General features: G+C 38.7%; 1 protein-coding gene and 1 long non-coding RNA gene across 4 annotated transcripts in view; one reads left to right on the forward strand and one right to left on the reverse strand.

The window, feature by feature from the left end:
• Window positions 1-14,085, reverse strand: part of NKAIN2 (sodium/potassium transporting ATPase interacting 2) — a 1,179,899-nt gene that overhangs the window by 50,487 nt on the left and 1,115,327 nt on the right. The window lies entirely within an intron of this gene.
• LOC147365718 (uncharacterized) lies at window positions 3,491-6,579 on the forward strand. The gene is made up of 2 exons (XR_015132679.1): window positions 3,491-3,876; window positions 4,541-6,579. It is a non-coding gene; the product is annotated as an uncharacterized LOC147365718 (long non-coding RNA).

Below are 14,085 nucleotides of genomic sequence, written 5' to 3' on the forward strand. Positions count from 1 at the left end.
CCACAATTTTTAAAAATGTTAAATACCATCATATTATATATGATCCTTGAAGCCCAGTCTTTCAGAATAACCAGTGCCTGTTAACTAATGGTGAGGAGTGCCATACTTAGATTTCCTTTTGTTCTGTTTTCTTCAGAACTCGGTGGTTCTCCTAATGTGTCAAAAGGAAGAACAACTGTGAATAAGATTTTTTTTTTTTGCATCATTTTAGTCATAGGCATGTCACAGTGTATGAGGGCATTAGCTAGAAAACAAGTAAGAATCATTGGGCTTATGAGAGAGTACCAATCAGTACCAGTCTGCTGGAGTCTTTTAAGTAGCCTCTGGAGGACTTAAAACAGATGAAAAGAAGTGAAATAATGAACCAGAGTGGTTAACAAGTGAAGGCAGATTTTAGGCAGTAAAAAAAAGGGCAGGGGGAGGGGGGTGGAGCGGGAAATAGAATGAAGAAAAGAAAGGAAATTAAAATGTGTAAGTTGCACAATGAAATCTTGAAATGGATGACATGCAGAGTCAGTTAAAATAAAAGATATTGTCATCTTGGAAAATTGAAAGCTACAGCCCTCACTTCAGGAGGTCCAATTCTGTAGGGAAATGGGATGGGATTTTAAGGTGTTTATCAGCACACTGTTCATAGAGACCCAGCTAGAATTTTGCTAAGAGATTAGTGAAATTTTATCACCTCTTCTCAGAAAGACTAAAATGAGTTTGAGCCTGTGAAAGGAGACGAATAAGCAGGAAGCAGGAAATCCCCAAGGGAAAGCATGTCTGGCATGAGAGAAGCTGGCGTGAGCCCGGGGAGGAGGGCGGAGGTTGCCCTAGGTACAGACTATACCAACATCTTACTGCAAAGTAGAGGGAGGCATTTTAAACTGTAAAACTTGACGTTTTCTTGTGTCTAAAGGAGCGTATTAGTTTGTTAATGTTTTCCTCTTCTCCTGGGAAAGCAAATATGTACTGTTTTCTCTCACCCCTGTTGAATGTGACTGCTCTCATCTGAGGGAGCTCTTGAAGCGCTGACAGATTCAGTCTCTAGAGAGGGCTGCCACCCGCCTTCAGCCAGGTTCAAGATAATAAAGGAAAGGAGTTAACTCCTGAATTTCCAGAAGAAGGTGAGGTCCATTTACCATCACTCCACCTTCCCCACTCCTTAATGCAAAACACCAGTGTCATTTACTTAGAGTATGCTCCAGGGATCTAAAATGTCTCCCCAAACCATGAAAGGTTCACTTTAGGTTTAGAATTAAAGGTTTGCTTTTTTTTTTTTTTCTTTTGAACTTTTAATTTTGTATTGGGGTATAGCTGATTAGGGGCTTCCTCAGTGACTCAGTGGTAAAGAATCCGCCTGCAGTTCAGGAGACGCGGGTTCAATCCTGGGTCCGGAAGATCCCCTGGAGGAGGGCCTGGCAACCCACTCCAATATTCTTGCCTGGAGAATCCTATGGACAGAGGAGCCTGGTGGGCTACAGTCCATGGGGTTGCAAAGAATAGGTCAACTTAATCGGGCAACGACTGAAGCAGCTTAGCACACTCGCACATAGCCGGTGAACAGTGTTGTGATAGTTTCAGGTGAGCAGTGAAGGAACTCAGCCATATGTATACATATGTCCATTCTTCCTAAATGGCCATGGACAGGGAAGCCTGGTGTGCTGCAGTCCATGGGGTCGCAAAGAATCTGATGTCACTGAGCGACTGAACTGAACTGATTCTTTTTAAATAAGCAAATAGGTCCTAAAGTTGCCAGGTAAACCCAGCAATCACTTCTAATTCATCTAACAATCTCAACAGTCTTCAGTATAATTTCAGTTCCTTCACTGTTTAATGTGCCTGAGTTAGAATAATAAATAAGAAGAATCAATAAAATGAGTGAGTGTGTCTTTTAGGCATGTGGCTTGAAAGAGGGAAAACAGTCTTCCTCATGGGGGAGACGTGGGAAATTCTAAGCCCTTTTGTTAATATTTCAAAGTTAATCTAGGTCATATTTCCACCCAACAGATGAAGAAAAGAATTCCCCAGGAAACAGACATTTAAAAAATGATCATTTCTGCCTTTCTGAACTCTTTATTAATGTAATGGGAGGAACTGTAGAAGCAGAGGTGGGTTTAGAGGGACAAAACCACATACAGCATACGTGAGTTCATGTCTGGAGAGTTTTGGTTTTTTTGCTTTGTCTTCGGGGAATGCTACAGCATGGTTTAATCACCTGGCTTTGGTAACTGACTGCCTCGGGCAGCTGTAGCCTTTCTTATCATTATGTTTCACCGTGTGTCACCTTTCCCAGACAGCTATAGGATCAGGATAAGAAAAATTGTTTCTTTATGCTGTAGATCTAACAAAACCACAGGCTGCTCACAACCCACCAAATGAATGCCTAGCATTTAAAATCGACCTGAATTAAATGAAGCGGTTGATTATAAATGCTAGACACTCAATTTAGAAACTGTGGCTTAAAGAAAGAAACAACATATGACTATGGATTGTTCATTTTGCATGAGAAGAAAAAGGTGATGTTATGACCAGAATGAAATATTTCCTGAGGAGTGAGTGAATTCCAATGATTTTGGTAACTCAAAACATCTTTGTAAATGTGACGCTACTACATGGATATTTAAATAACATTTGCATCAATATTTACGTCTCTGAAAGGAGTATAATCCAGTAAAGGACTAGGGATACATTTGTAATTCATATACCATGCCAGTTATTAAAATAATGCAAATAAGGTGGAGAAAATCAAACAGAAGGTTTTTTTTAACCCTAGGTAGGAAAAATTTGAATTATGAGTAATTAGACAATTCTTATATCTGGAAAGGGACTGAGAAGGAGTATGTGATTGAAATCGGTTTGTAGTTACCTCAAAACTGTTGCATGTGAAGGTTTTATGATATTGCCTTTTTTTTTTTTTTTTTAAGAAGCCCTGTTGGATCAGGATGGGCTGATTTGTTATTGTTCTGATAGTGAAGGTTAGGAGTCTAGGCTCTCAAATGGCTAAGATGGAAGGATGTTTCATAGAATGGCGAGTGAGTGCTGCTCAGATGACAGGTTAGACTGATATCTTGATGGATAGGAAAGAACTTAGCTGAGATGGCTGTTCAGCATTCTCAGAGGGAAAATTTATTATGTCTCCGCACTCACAAAAGTGTTGACTTTGTCTGTGCTTTCCTTTGCAATAAGATTGGATACAGAACCTTAATAAAGAATTAATTCTATCCTGGCCTGTTGTATTCAATACTTCACACATCTAAAAATAATATAAATAAACATACTTAGCTTCTTAAGACATCCTCTTGAATCTAAATGATTAGCATTTTACTTTAAATGTTTTGGACTTTTGGTTACCTGTGGAATAGGAACACAAATTTCCTGTTTATTTTGCTTTTAATGGTATTGCACAGATGAATGTGATTATGATTTTAACTAATATAAAGCATTTGTCATATGGTATAATGTAAACCATTGATAGATAATTATTTCTTGAAAATCTACTAGGTGCTATACATAGCATCATGTGCTGAAATACAGTAGTGAAAGGGAATATGTTCTTCCAGAGATTATACTTTTAGTTGGAAAAGCCAGACAAGAATAAAAGTAAAATATAAATGGTCCAATAAGAAAATGGGCAAGAACAGTGTGGAAAAGCGAAAACTGAAGCAGAAAACCACAGCCTTGTTTGCCTCAGGGATCAGAAGATGGGTTTAGGATCTCCAGAGTGTTAGAAAGGAGAGAGCAGCAGTGAAAGATACCAAAATCTACCTGTCTTTTAAATCCACAACTAGCCCTTTTTCTGCATATATGCTGCATACGATGTTCCAGGTTACCCAGAGACAACAACAGTTGGAAAGCTAAATGGACTGAGATGAGATTTCACATGCAGAGGTAAGAACATTTGGAGTTCAATTCCAGCCAAGCTATTTAGGTTGGTACAAAAGTTTTAGACTGTGAATTTTAAATCATTATATCTAGGGTCAAGCATGCATCTTTATTAATCAAAATAGGAACCATTACAGTCTACACAATTTTGTCAATGAGAAATAAGTTTATTCCTGTAGCATGAAAATCCATGGTTCAAGATTCCATTAAAAAGCAACACTTTGTAGACCAATTAGTTCACCTTTGGAAGTGTTGGTTGTGTGACTTGCAGTTATCATGAAGAACAGTTAGGTCCATTCTGTTGACCAATGCCAGCTTCAGGCATTATAGTTTTCCGTGCATCTCATTGGTTTACTGAGCATACTTCTCAGATGTAATGGTTTCACTGGGATTCCGAAAGCTGTAGCAGACCACCAAACAGTGACCATGACCTTTTCTTGGTGCAAGTTTGGCTTTGAGAAGTGCTTTGGAACTTCTCAGTCCAACCACTGAGCTGGTCATCACTGGCTGTCATATAAAATCCACTTTTAATCACATGTCACAATCAAATGGAGCGATGGTTCATTGTTGTTGCACAGAATAAGAGAAGATGACTCTTCAGAACGTTGATTTTTTTCATGTTCGGTCAGTTCATGAGGCACCAACTTATCAAGCTTTCTCACCTTTCCAGTTTGCTTCAAATGCTGAATGACTGTAGAATGGTTGACATTGAGTTCTTTGGCAACTTCTCGGGTAGTTGTAAGAGAACCAGCTTCGATGATTGCCCTCTGATGGCTGAGCACCGTGCTCCTCATCGTCAAGGCTCTCATCTCCTTTCCAAAATTGCTTGACTGACCGCTGCACTGTTTGTTAGTAGTTCCTGGGCCAAATGCATTGTTGATGTTGCAAGTTGCCCGCACTGCTTTACAACCCATTTTTAACATGAATAAAAAATCGCTTGAATTTGCTTTTTGTCTAACATCATTTATATAGTTTAAATATAAAATAAGCAGCAAGTAATAAGTCATTAGCAAAGTAACATAAAGTGAGAAATGTGCATTAAAATGATGTATAACATAACCATGTTTATTTAAGAATGTATTCCAATATCAAATGGCAAAGTTCAACAGTGTAAAACTGCAATTACTTTTGCACCAACCTAATAAAAGGGTTTGGGAAATACTTTCCACATAAAATAATAATTATATAGTAAAGATTATGTCTAGGACTAAGTGATTTCCTTGAATTAGGAGAAACCAACCTAGTCCCACTCATAGAATCAAACTTCTACAAATTTAAAATACTCTGCCAATCATTTAACTCCCTGGTAGGAAAGAACTCAATCTTCAGGAGAAAGGAACAGAATCCTAAGAAGCTATGCATATTACTTACAATGTCTAGCATACATAAGGAATTATTAGGCTTTTAAAGAAGTAGGAAAATATGAGAAAGAATAAAATAGAAATCAAATAGCATATGACCAAGATTTTGAAATTTTGTAATAAAAAATGAAAACTATTAGTAATATGTTAAAGACTATAGAGAAAGACTGTTATAATAGATGAAGAGATGGGAGAATTTCAGGAGAGATTTATAAAAAGAACCAAATAGAAACTTTATAACCAAAAAACACAATATCTGAAATCAAATATTTATTGGATGGGATCAGACATACTATATATAACAGAAGAAAGGATCATTAAACTTGTAGATAGAACATTATATATGCCATCCAGTTGAAGTACAGAGAGAATAAAGTGGAGAACAAAGAGCAATTCAGTGATGCTTGGAAGAGTATAAAGCTACCATTGTTGTAGTCTGAGAGAAGGTATGAGGAATGAAACTGAAAAGTTAACGAAACATTGGCTAAAGTATTTATAACTTGATTTTAAAAAACTCACAAATCAAATAATTTCAATATGTATCAAATATTAAAAATGCAATGAAAGTGAAATCTAGACACATTATAGTCAAACTGCTGAAAACTGAAGATAAAGAGGAAATCTTAAAAGATGCCAAGGTGAAAACGATAAGAAAAATTCGTGGCTTTTCATCAGAAAATGGAGGCTAGAAGACAATAGAATATCATTTTTAAAGTATTGGAAGAATCCACAAACCCCACAGTTTGTCAACCCAGAATTCTATATCCAGGGAAAACTTTTTTCTAATAAGGAAGGCAATAAATTCTGAGTAAAATTGTTGCAACAGACCTTCACTATTAAAAATATTAATGGAAGTTCTTTGCTTGATGAGAAATTGTAGTAGGATATATAATAAATTAACAAAAAAAGAGCACTGGGAATGTTAAAAATGTAGATAAATATAGAATGTTTTTTTCTTTCATATTTTAAAAGACAATAGATTGACACATCCAAGCAGTAAAATTGAACCCTTATCTGGAAATCATCCAGAGTATGTTCTCTGACCACAATATAATTAAACCATAGGTTAATAATAATAAGATATCTAGAGAATTAATACATCTTTAGAAATTAAGCACTACACTTCCAAATAGCCCATGAGTCAGAGAAGAAATCACAAGGTAAACTAGATAGCATTTTAATGTTGATGAAATCACAGAATATTAAAGTTTATGAGATGCAACTGAAGCTATAATTCAAGGAAATTTTATAGCTTTCAAAGAAGAGAGGGTTAAGGTCAATAGTTTAGATTTTCACTATAATATTTTTTCAAAAAGAAGAGCAATAAGCCCAAAGAAAACAGAAGAAAGGAAATACTATAGATAAAAATGACAGTCAGTGCAACAGAAAACGTCAGAAAAATAGAGAAAATCAAAGACGAATATTGCCGGGAAGATTATTAAAGTTATTATTTATAAAATTGAAAACCCCTAAAAAATGAACCAAAAAAAGAAAATAAAGATTTTTCTTGCCTTCATCACAAATGACAGAGGAAACATCAATATAGTTCATGCTTTTATTGAAAGACTAATGAAAGGTTATTATGCTGATAAATTTGACAACTTAGATAAAAGGATAAAAGTCCTTGAAAAATAGTTTACCAATACTCACAGGACATTATACTGGATAAAAGAAGGCAAATATGAACAAACATATTCCGTGAGTCTATTTATATCACAGTAGTAACCCTGGCTCCAGTACTCTTGCCTGGAAAATCCCATGGATGGGGGAGCCTCGTGGGCTGCAGTCCACGGGGTCGAGAAGAGTTGGACACGACTGAGCGACTTCACTTTCACTTTTCACTTTCATGCACTGGAGAAGGAAATGGCAACCCACTCCAGTGTTCTTGCCTGGAGAATCCCAGGGACGGGGGAGCCTGGTGGGCTGCTGTCTATGGGGTCGCACAGAGTCCGACACGACTGAAGCGACTTAGCAGCAGCAGCAGCAGTAACCCTGGCAGACTAAGGTGTACTGAAGCAAGTTAGAGCAGCAGTTGCTTCTGGTGGTGGGCTAACAGAAACTGACTGAAAAGAGTGCATGAAACACGTCCATTTTATTTTATTTAAATTATACTTCAATTAAAAATATAAGTAGACATGATATTTCAGATAGTGATAAATATGGGAAAACTCAAGTGGGCAGGTTGACTATAAGAGCAAGAAGAATTGGATTTAAGTTTGGTGTCATTAAAGACTTTACTGAAAAGATACCATTTGAACCAAGACATTCCTGGCAACAAGGAACCAGAGAATTGAAAATCTGATATTTTCTAGGTATAGGGCTCAGCATGTGCAAAGGCCCCAAGGTAGGAGAAAGTCTGGTATTATTTACTGGGGCACCAGACAGAAAATCAGTGGGGTTAGAGCTTCTTGGGGCTTTCCAGGTGGCACTGCTGCTACTGCTACTGCTAAGTCGCTTCAGTCGTGTCCGACTCTGTGCGACCCCATAGACAGAAGCCCACCAGGCTCCCCCATCCCTGGGATTCTCCAGACAAGAACACTGGAGTGGGCTGCCATTTCCTTCTCCGATTCATGAAAGTGAAAAGTGAAAGGGAAGTTGCTGAGTCATGTCTGACTCTTAGCGACCCCATGGACTGCAGCCTACCAGGCTCCTCCGTCCATGGGATTTTCCAGGCAAGAGTACTGGAGTGGGGTGCCATTGCCTTCTCCGCCAGGTGGCACTCGTGGTAAAGAACTCACCTGCCAATAGCAGGAGACAAAGGAGATGTGATTTGATCCCTGGGTCGGGAAGATCCCTTCGAGGAGGACCTGGCAACCCACTCCAGTACTCTTGCCTGGAGAATCCCATGGACAGAGGAGCCTGGTGGGCTACAGTCTATAGGGTCGCAAAGAGTCGGACACGACTGAAGCAACTTAGCACACTCGTGCACACAGAACTTCTTGAGCCTGTGTGTGGTGGGAGGTGAGGTTAGAGGAGGCAGGGACTAATTAGGAATTTGAAAAAAACAAAACATGTAGGATTTCTATACGAATACGAATTTCAAATCTATAGAATGACATCAGTACTTAGTTCTACTAGTCATTGGCAATCTCTCTTTCATATATTTCTGAACATAGCTGAGGTTTCACTTTATATTTTTTCCTAGTAGAAATAAAACTAGCAAATAAACTCTTGGAACTTACATAGGGAAACATTTTGTAAAGTTGCCTGGTTGGCTAGAATAACAGAATATAGAGAAAAGATGAAGGAAGCAAGGAAAGGGAACACATAGCAGAAAGATGGGGCTGTAGAAGAAATGGGTAGGAAGAACACCATGGCAGAATCTTTCTCAAGCAATGTGTGTGTGCAGGGGATGTGTGCAGAGGGATGGTCAAGGGGAAGCATCTTTGCACATTTAACACCTTACTTACGCCATCTCCAGTATTTAAAAGTACAACAAAACTTTGAATATATTCAAAATTCAAAAATTTGAATATGACAGTGTCCTTAAGCATGAAAGCAAAAGCACGCTGTTGCCGTCTCACCCTGAGTATTTCTTTGGTGGATACGACCTTGTGGAATGGCACGGGAAAAATCTGTTTTATGTTGAGAAGTGTTTTGGAACAGCAGTGCCCCAGACAGGAAAGTGAACGGTGTTCCTCCTTCTCCTTCTCCCTCAACACCTGAAGTTAGCATAGGAAGTTGGCTTGAAGCAGTTTGAGACACGCGAAACACAAAGTGTATCCCATATTTAAAAAAGACACATCCAAGGAAACCAGTCAAAGATGAAGAAGGCTTTCTTGTTATCTCTGCTTTTTGATACTTTCCCTGAACCTTTTAAACCCTTTCTTCTGTCACCTATATTAAAATGACTCTCTGGATGGAGAGCACTTGATAAAGACAATTCTGGAAAAGCATGTAATCCAGAGCCTCTCTTTTCCATATAATAATATTCTCCCTTGCCAGAATTTTTGTAAGCAAACTTTGAAGCAAAGTGGTCTACGGTTTTACATTCTCGTAAGGTCACCTGCGGGGGTAAGGGTATGGAGAGGTAAGGGTACAGAAGACTATTTCAGCAGAAATGGAAAGTAATATGACACTTCTACAATACACGGCTGATTTTGTTAGTCGGCAGAGGAGGGGATGCGCAAGGAGGGGCAAGTGGCTAAGACTGATGAGGTTTCAGAAGGTGTGTTTGAGTGTGAGTGAGCACATCACACTCCAGAACATCTTGTTTTTGAGTCTACTCTTACTGGGCAACCTTGGGTCCTCTTCTTCACATTTTGGGCAAGAAAAGTAAAATTCATCTCAACAGTCCTAAGAGGCACTTGAAAACAAGTGCTTCGGAGAAGGCGCTCCGTTTCCTGCAAACCTAGAGCTTGGGGCTTCAGCTGGCTCTTTATGGAAAGCTAGTACCTTGGTGGTAACATGAAATCAACTAAAAGCTCAATTATTACACCCTTACGTTTTCTTTAAAATAAACACCTGTTATCTTAGTCATGTCTTATAAAACATTCTGATGGGAAAAGAAAAAGTGGAGGCAAAGGGCAGAAGACAGAACACAAAACAGCAAATATCTGGATGGCTCACAAAAATTTAATTTTGTTTTAGATGTGTAGCAGGATAGAGACAGTTTTATAAAAACATAAGATAGAATCAATTATTGGTCCCCAGAGTCTCCCAGGAGGACCAATTTAAGAACTCCCTTTCAGCTCCTATAATGCCTGATCTGTAATTCAATTGGCACAGTGATAGTTGAATCCCACATTTACCACCTGTTTTTGGTAGCACTATAATTTAATTTAATAACATTAGAGAGAACTCTTCAGTTTTTAGAGATCCAGGTGGTGGTACACAAAGGGAGGAAATTCTGCAAAGAAATTCAGTTATCGACCACAGAGGCTGGGAAGACTAGGCATTAGTGCTTGTGCATGCTTCTATCCTCCAGGAGGCCTTTCACAGTATTTCAAAGAACAACCTAAGAGGAGTGTGACCTAATCTCAGCCTGAACCTCTTTGGCAGGAATAAAGGCTGGAGAAGATAATTTAATTGGCGAGACATAAGAGGATCCAGTGTGACTCTAGGAAATGGTATCCAATTCACACAGGCGTCTTTCAGGACAGAAGTGCTGTGCAGCAGCTTGATAAAACCAGGCGCTAAAGTGAGCCAAGAAGCAGCAGAACACACGTTTCCTTCTTGATTGGTGAGGCCTCTCTGTAAAAGCAGTGAAATCGCTAAGGGAGGCTTTAAATATTGTTGAACAGACTGTTCGGGGTCTCACTGGGTAAAGCCATTGGGATTTCAGCAAGCTATTCACTGAGACTGCTACTTCTCAGACAAAGGCAGAGGAGCAGGTATTTCCACTACAGCGTGCTTGGATTGCATTTTTCTCTGCTCAGGTCATTTGAAAAGAATGTTAAATGTTTCAGTGAATCTGAATATCCAAATATTTATGAAAATAATAATGATCGTAGCTTGTATTTAAATAGCCACTTCCATCTGAGGTGCTCAGATATTATTTCATTACCTTTAAAAATATTATCTGGAGGCGGTTAAGTGGAAACTATATATTTACATTTTATCCCTAGTGGAACTCAGTTAAAGGCAATGCCAAAAAGTTGCATTTAGGCAACTTTGTGATAAGTTTATTGAATATGATGAATCTCACCTGAAAGTAATAAAAATCAAGAGAATAAATACAGGTTTTTTTTTGCATTTACCATTTAATGGATAGAATTTTCCTTAGTATGCTTTACTCCTCTCAGCCTGATTTCTTCCTGCCTGTTCTGACTCGAGGGTAAACTAAATAAAAGAATCCATTTACAGTCAACTTTCAAGTGATAAGAAGCTGTCTAGGAAAGCTCAGAGGTATCTACTCAAAGAAGTCTGATAAATACAGAAATAGATGGTTTGGTAGTCAAAGCAAAAGCCTAAATACAGGTTTCTTACAGCAAGAAGAAGAAATAAGACAGGGAGTTCTTTTTCCTCTACCTCCCAAATTTGAGTAATATACAGGTTCCTCCTAAAGCTTGGATTAACCATTTTTATCCCATAACCCCCTGTGGCAATCTGTTGTAGTTTATGCACCTCTTCTCAGAGTAATGTTCTTAAGTGCATAAAAATTAAATTTGAAGAGTTATAGAGAAAACCAATTATACAGAATTACAATAATCAAAATATTAAAAATCATAATACTTAATATTGGTGAACCTTCACTAACACAATAAATAATAAGTTCTAGCATCAGGTTTGATAACTTCTGTAGTTTTGAATTAGTGATGAACATAAAAAATATTCAAGATTTTCACAATAACTGTAATGCCCTATAAAAATGTCTTTTTGTCACAAATATTTATCGTAGAAAGGAATGTTATAATCCAGTTAGAAGTTAGTGAAAATAAAATATGTAAATACTTATTCTGTCTTCAAGAACCCTATGTTAAGAACCTGTAAGTTAAAGAAAAATTGTTTTCTTCAACTCCTGAGAATAAATCTGTGCATGCCTAGGGAGCTAAAGACCATTGTTTCAGAAACTATGTCTTCAGATGTAAGGACGCCAGTGTTAGAATTTACAAAGGTTGATCATGTGACCAAAGTAAATTATTGGTTTGGACTCTTAAGGATTAATATATGAAAATTTCAACTGAGTTTGGGGTACAATGTCAGAAGTGTTCGGGCATTTGAGCAAAGCTAAATGCTTTTTAATTTAAGTTTTTGCTAATACAGAATTTTGAAGACTAAATGATATATGTAGATAATGGAACCGTCAAGAGTGCTTTGACCATAATGCATTCCTGTGACTGACACAGTGAAATCCAAGTTCCTCAGCATGGTGCTGAAGTCCCGCCTCGCCCTTCCAGGCTCATGTCCATCTACTTTGTTCTTACTTGAGGGGTATCTCAGCTGCTGCTTTTGCAAATCACTACTCTCCGAGATTCAGCCTTCCACACAGATCAGCCCTCTACTCTTTAGCCTGTATTTTCCTACGGTTGTGGATGTTTACATTTATTCCTTTCATCTATTTCCATTTCTACCACACAAGTCCTATTCTTTGCCAAATTGTATCGTCTTGTAGGTTAGCTCATATCCTACTTTTCTCAAATACAGAACAATAAACGTCTAACAACCAGGCCAAAAAAAGCACCATGTTTATTTTTCACATACTTATCATAACCTTTCTTTAGAATCCACCATCTATATAATAACTTACTTTTAACTGTACACATTTCCTGTTGGGTTTTCCTCTCCCGTGAGCTTTGTTATAAGCTCAACTGCGTCCTCCCCAAATTTCTGTGTTGAAGCCCTGACCCCCCAATACCCAAGAATGTAATTGTGTTTGGAGACAGGACCTTTAAATAAGCGGTTAAATTAAAATAAGGCCTTAGGGTGGGCCCTAATCCAGTCTGTAAGTGTTCTTATAAGAAGAGGAAGTTTGGGCACACATAGAGACATCAGAGATGTGTGTGCACACTGTTTGTGTTAGTCACTCTGTCGTGTCCCACTCTTTGTGACCCCATGGACTGTAGCCTGCCAGGCTTTTCTGTCCATGGAATTCTCTAGGCTAGAATACTGGAGTGGATTGCCGTTCCTTTCTCCAGAGGAGCTTCCTGACCCAGGGATTGAACCCTGGTCTCTGCACTCCAGTACTCTTGCCTGGAAAATCCCATGGCGGAGGAGCCTGGTGGGCTGCAGTCCATGGGGTCGCTAAGAGTCGGACACGACTGAGTGAATTCACTTTCACTTTTCACTTTCATGCATTGGAGAAGGAAATGGCAACCCACTCCAGTGCTCTTGCCTGGAGAATCCCAGGGACGGGGAAGCCTGGTGGGCAGCCGTCTATGGGGTCGCACAGAGTCAGACAGGACTGAAGCGACTTAGCAGCAGCAGCAGCAGCTCCTGCATTGCAGAGAGATTCTTTACCATTTGAGCCATAGGGAAGTCCTGTGTGCACAGAGGAAAGGTCATGTGTGTGTGCTGTCTTCATCTGCAAGCCAAGGTGAGGGGCCCCAGGAGAAACCAGGCTTCCTGACTCCTGGATCTTGGACCTGTAAACTCCAGAACTAAGAGAAAATAAAAACCTGTTGTTTAAGCTATCCCATCTCTAGTATTTTGTTATAGGAGCCTTAGTAAACTAATACAAGTTAGGAATGCTTATACACTCTATATCTGTGGATGCTTTGTAAATTTAAAAATAGAGAAGAGAGCAGGAGAGAAAGAGAGGTATGAAGGACCATGAAGTGGAGATAAGAAGGTATGTCTCTGCTCCTTTTGGAGACATCCCCCCTTCTCATTTCTGTTTCTCCAGAATTCATGATGCCTTAGTCAAATTGATTGGTAATGAAAAATGCAGAATTAATTACTAATTTAAGATTTTGCTTCTTTTATCCCATTCAGAAGGCTAATAGACACGACCCTGATGCTGGGAAAGATTGAAGACAAAAGGAGAAGGGAGTGGCAGAGGGTGAGATGGTTAGATAACATCACTGACTCAATGGACATGAATTTGAGCAAACTTCAGGAGATAGTGAAAGAAAGGAAAGCCTGGCAGGCTTCAGTCCATGAGATTGCAAAAAGTCGGACACAACTTAAGAGACTGAACAATAACAGCTGTGTGCCAAGAACCATTCAAGTACTTGGATATAGCAGTGAAAAAAGCAGAGAAAAATTATTCACTTATTTTCAAGAAATGTTGATAACCCTCATTTCATTGGACATAATCTCATACAATCTTGGGAAGTGAATGAAGATTTTGAGGTGGCAGAGGTGATTTGAAGAACTCATTTTTATTGTAAATGTGGACATGCAGCCTCAAGCACCTTTCTAAGATTGTCCCAAACAGTGGTTCTTAGTATGAACTTGTAGTATTGGATATATC

The sequence above is a fragment of the Bos grunniens genome, chromosome 9, assembly GCF_055505025.1.
Source record: "Bos grunniens cultivar Pamir isolate PY7600 chromosome 9, Bosgru_T2T1.0, whole genome shotgun sequence".
NCBI lineage: Eukaryota > Metazoa > Chordata > Mammalia > Artiodactyla > Bovidae > Bos > Bos grunniens.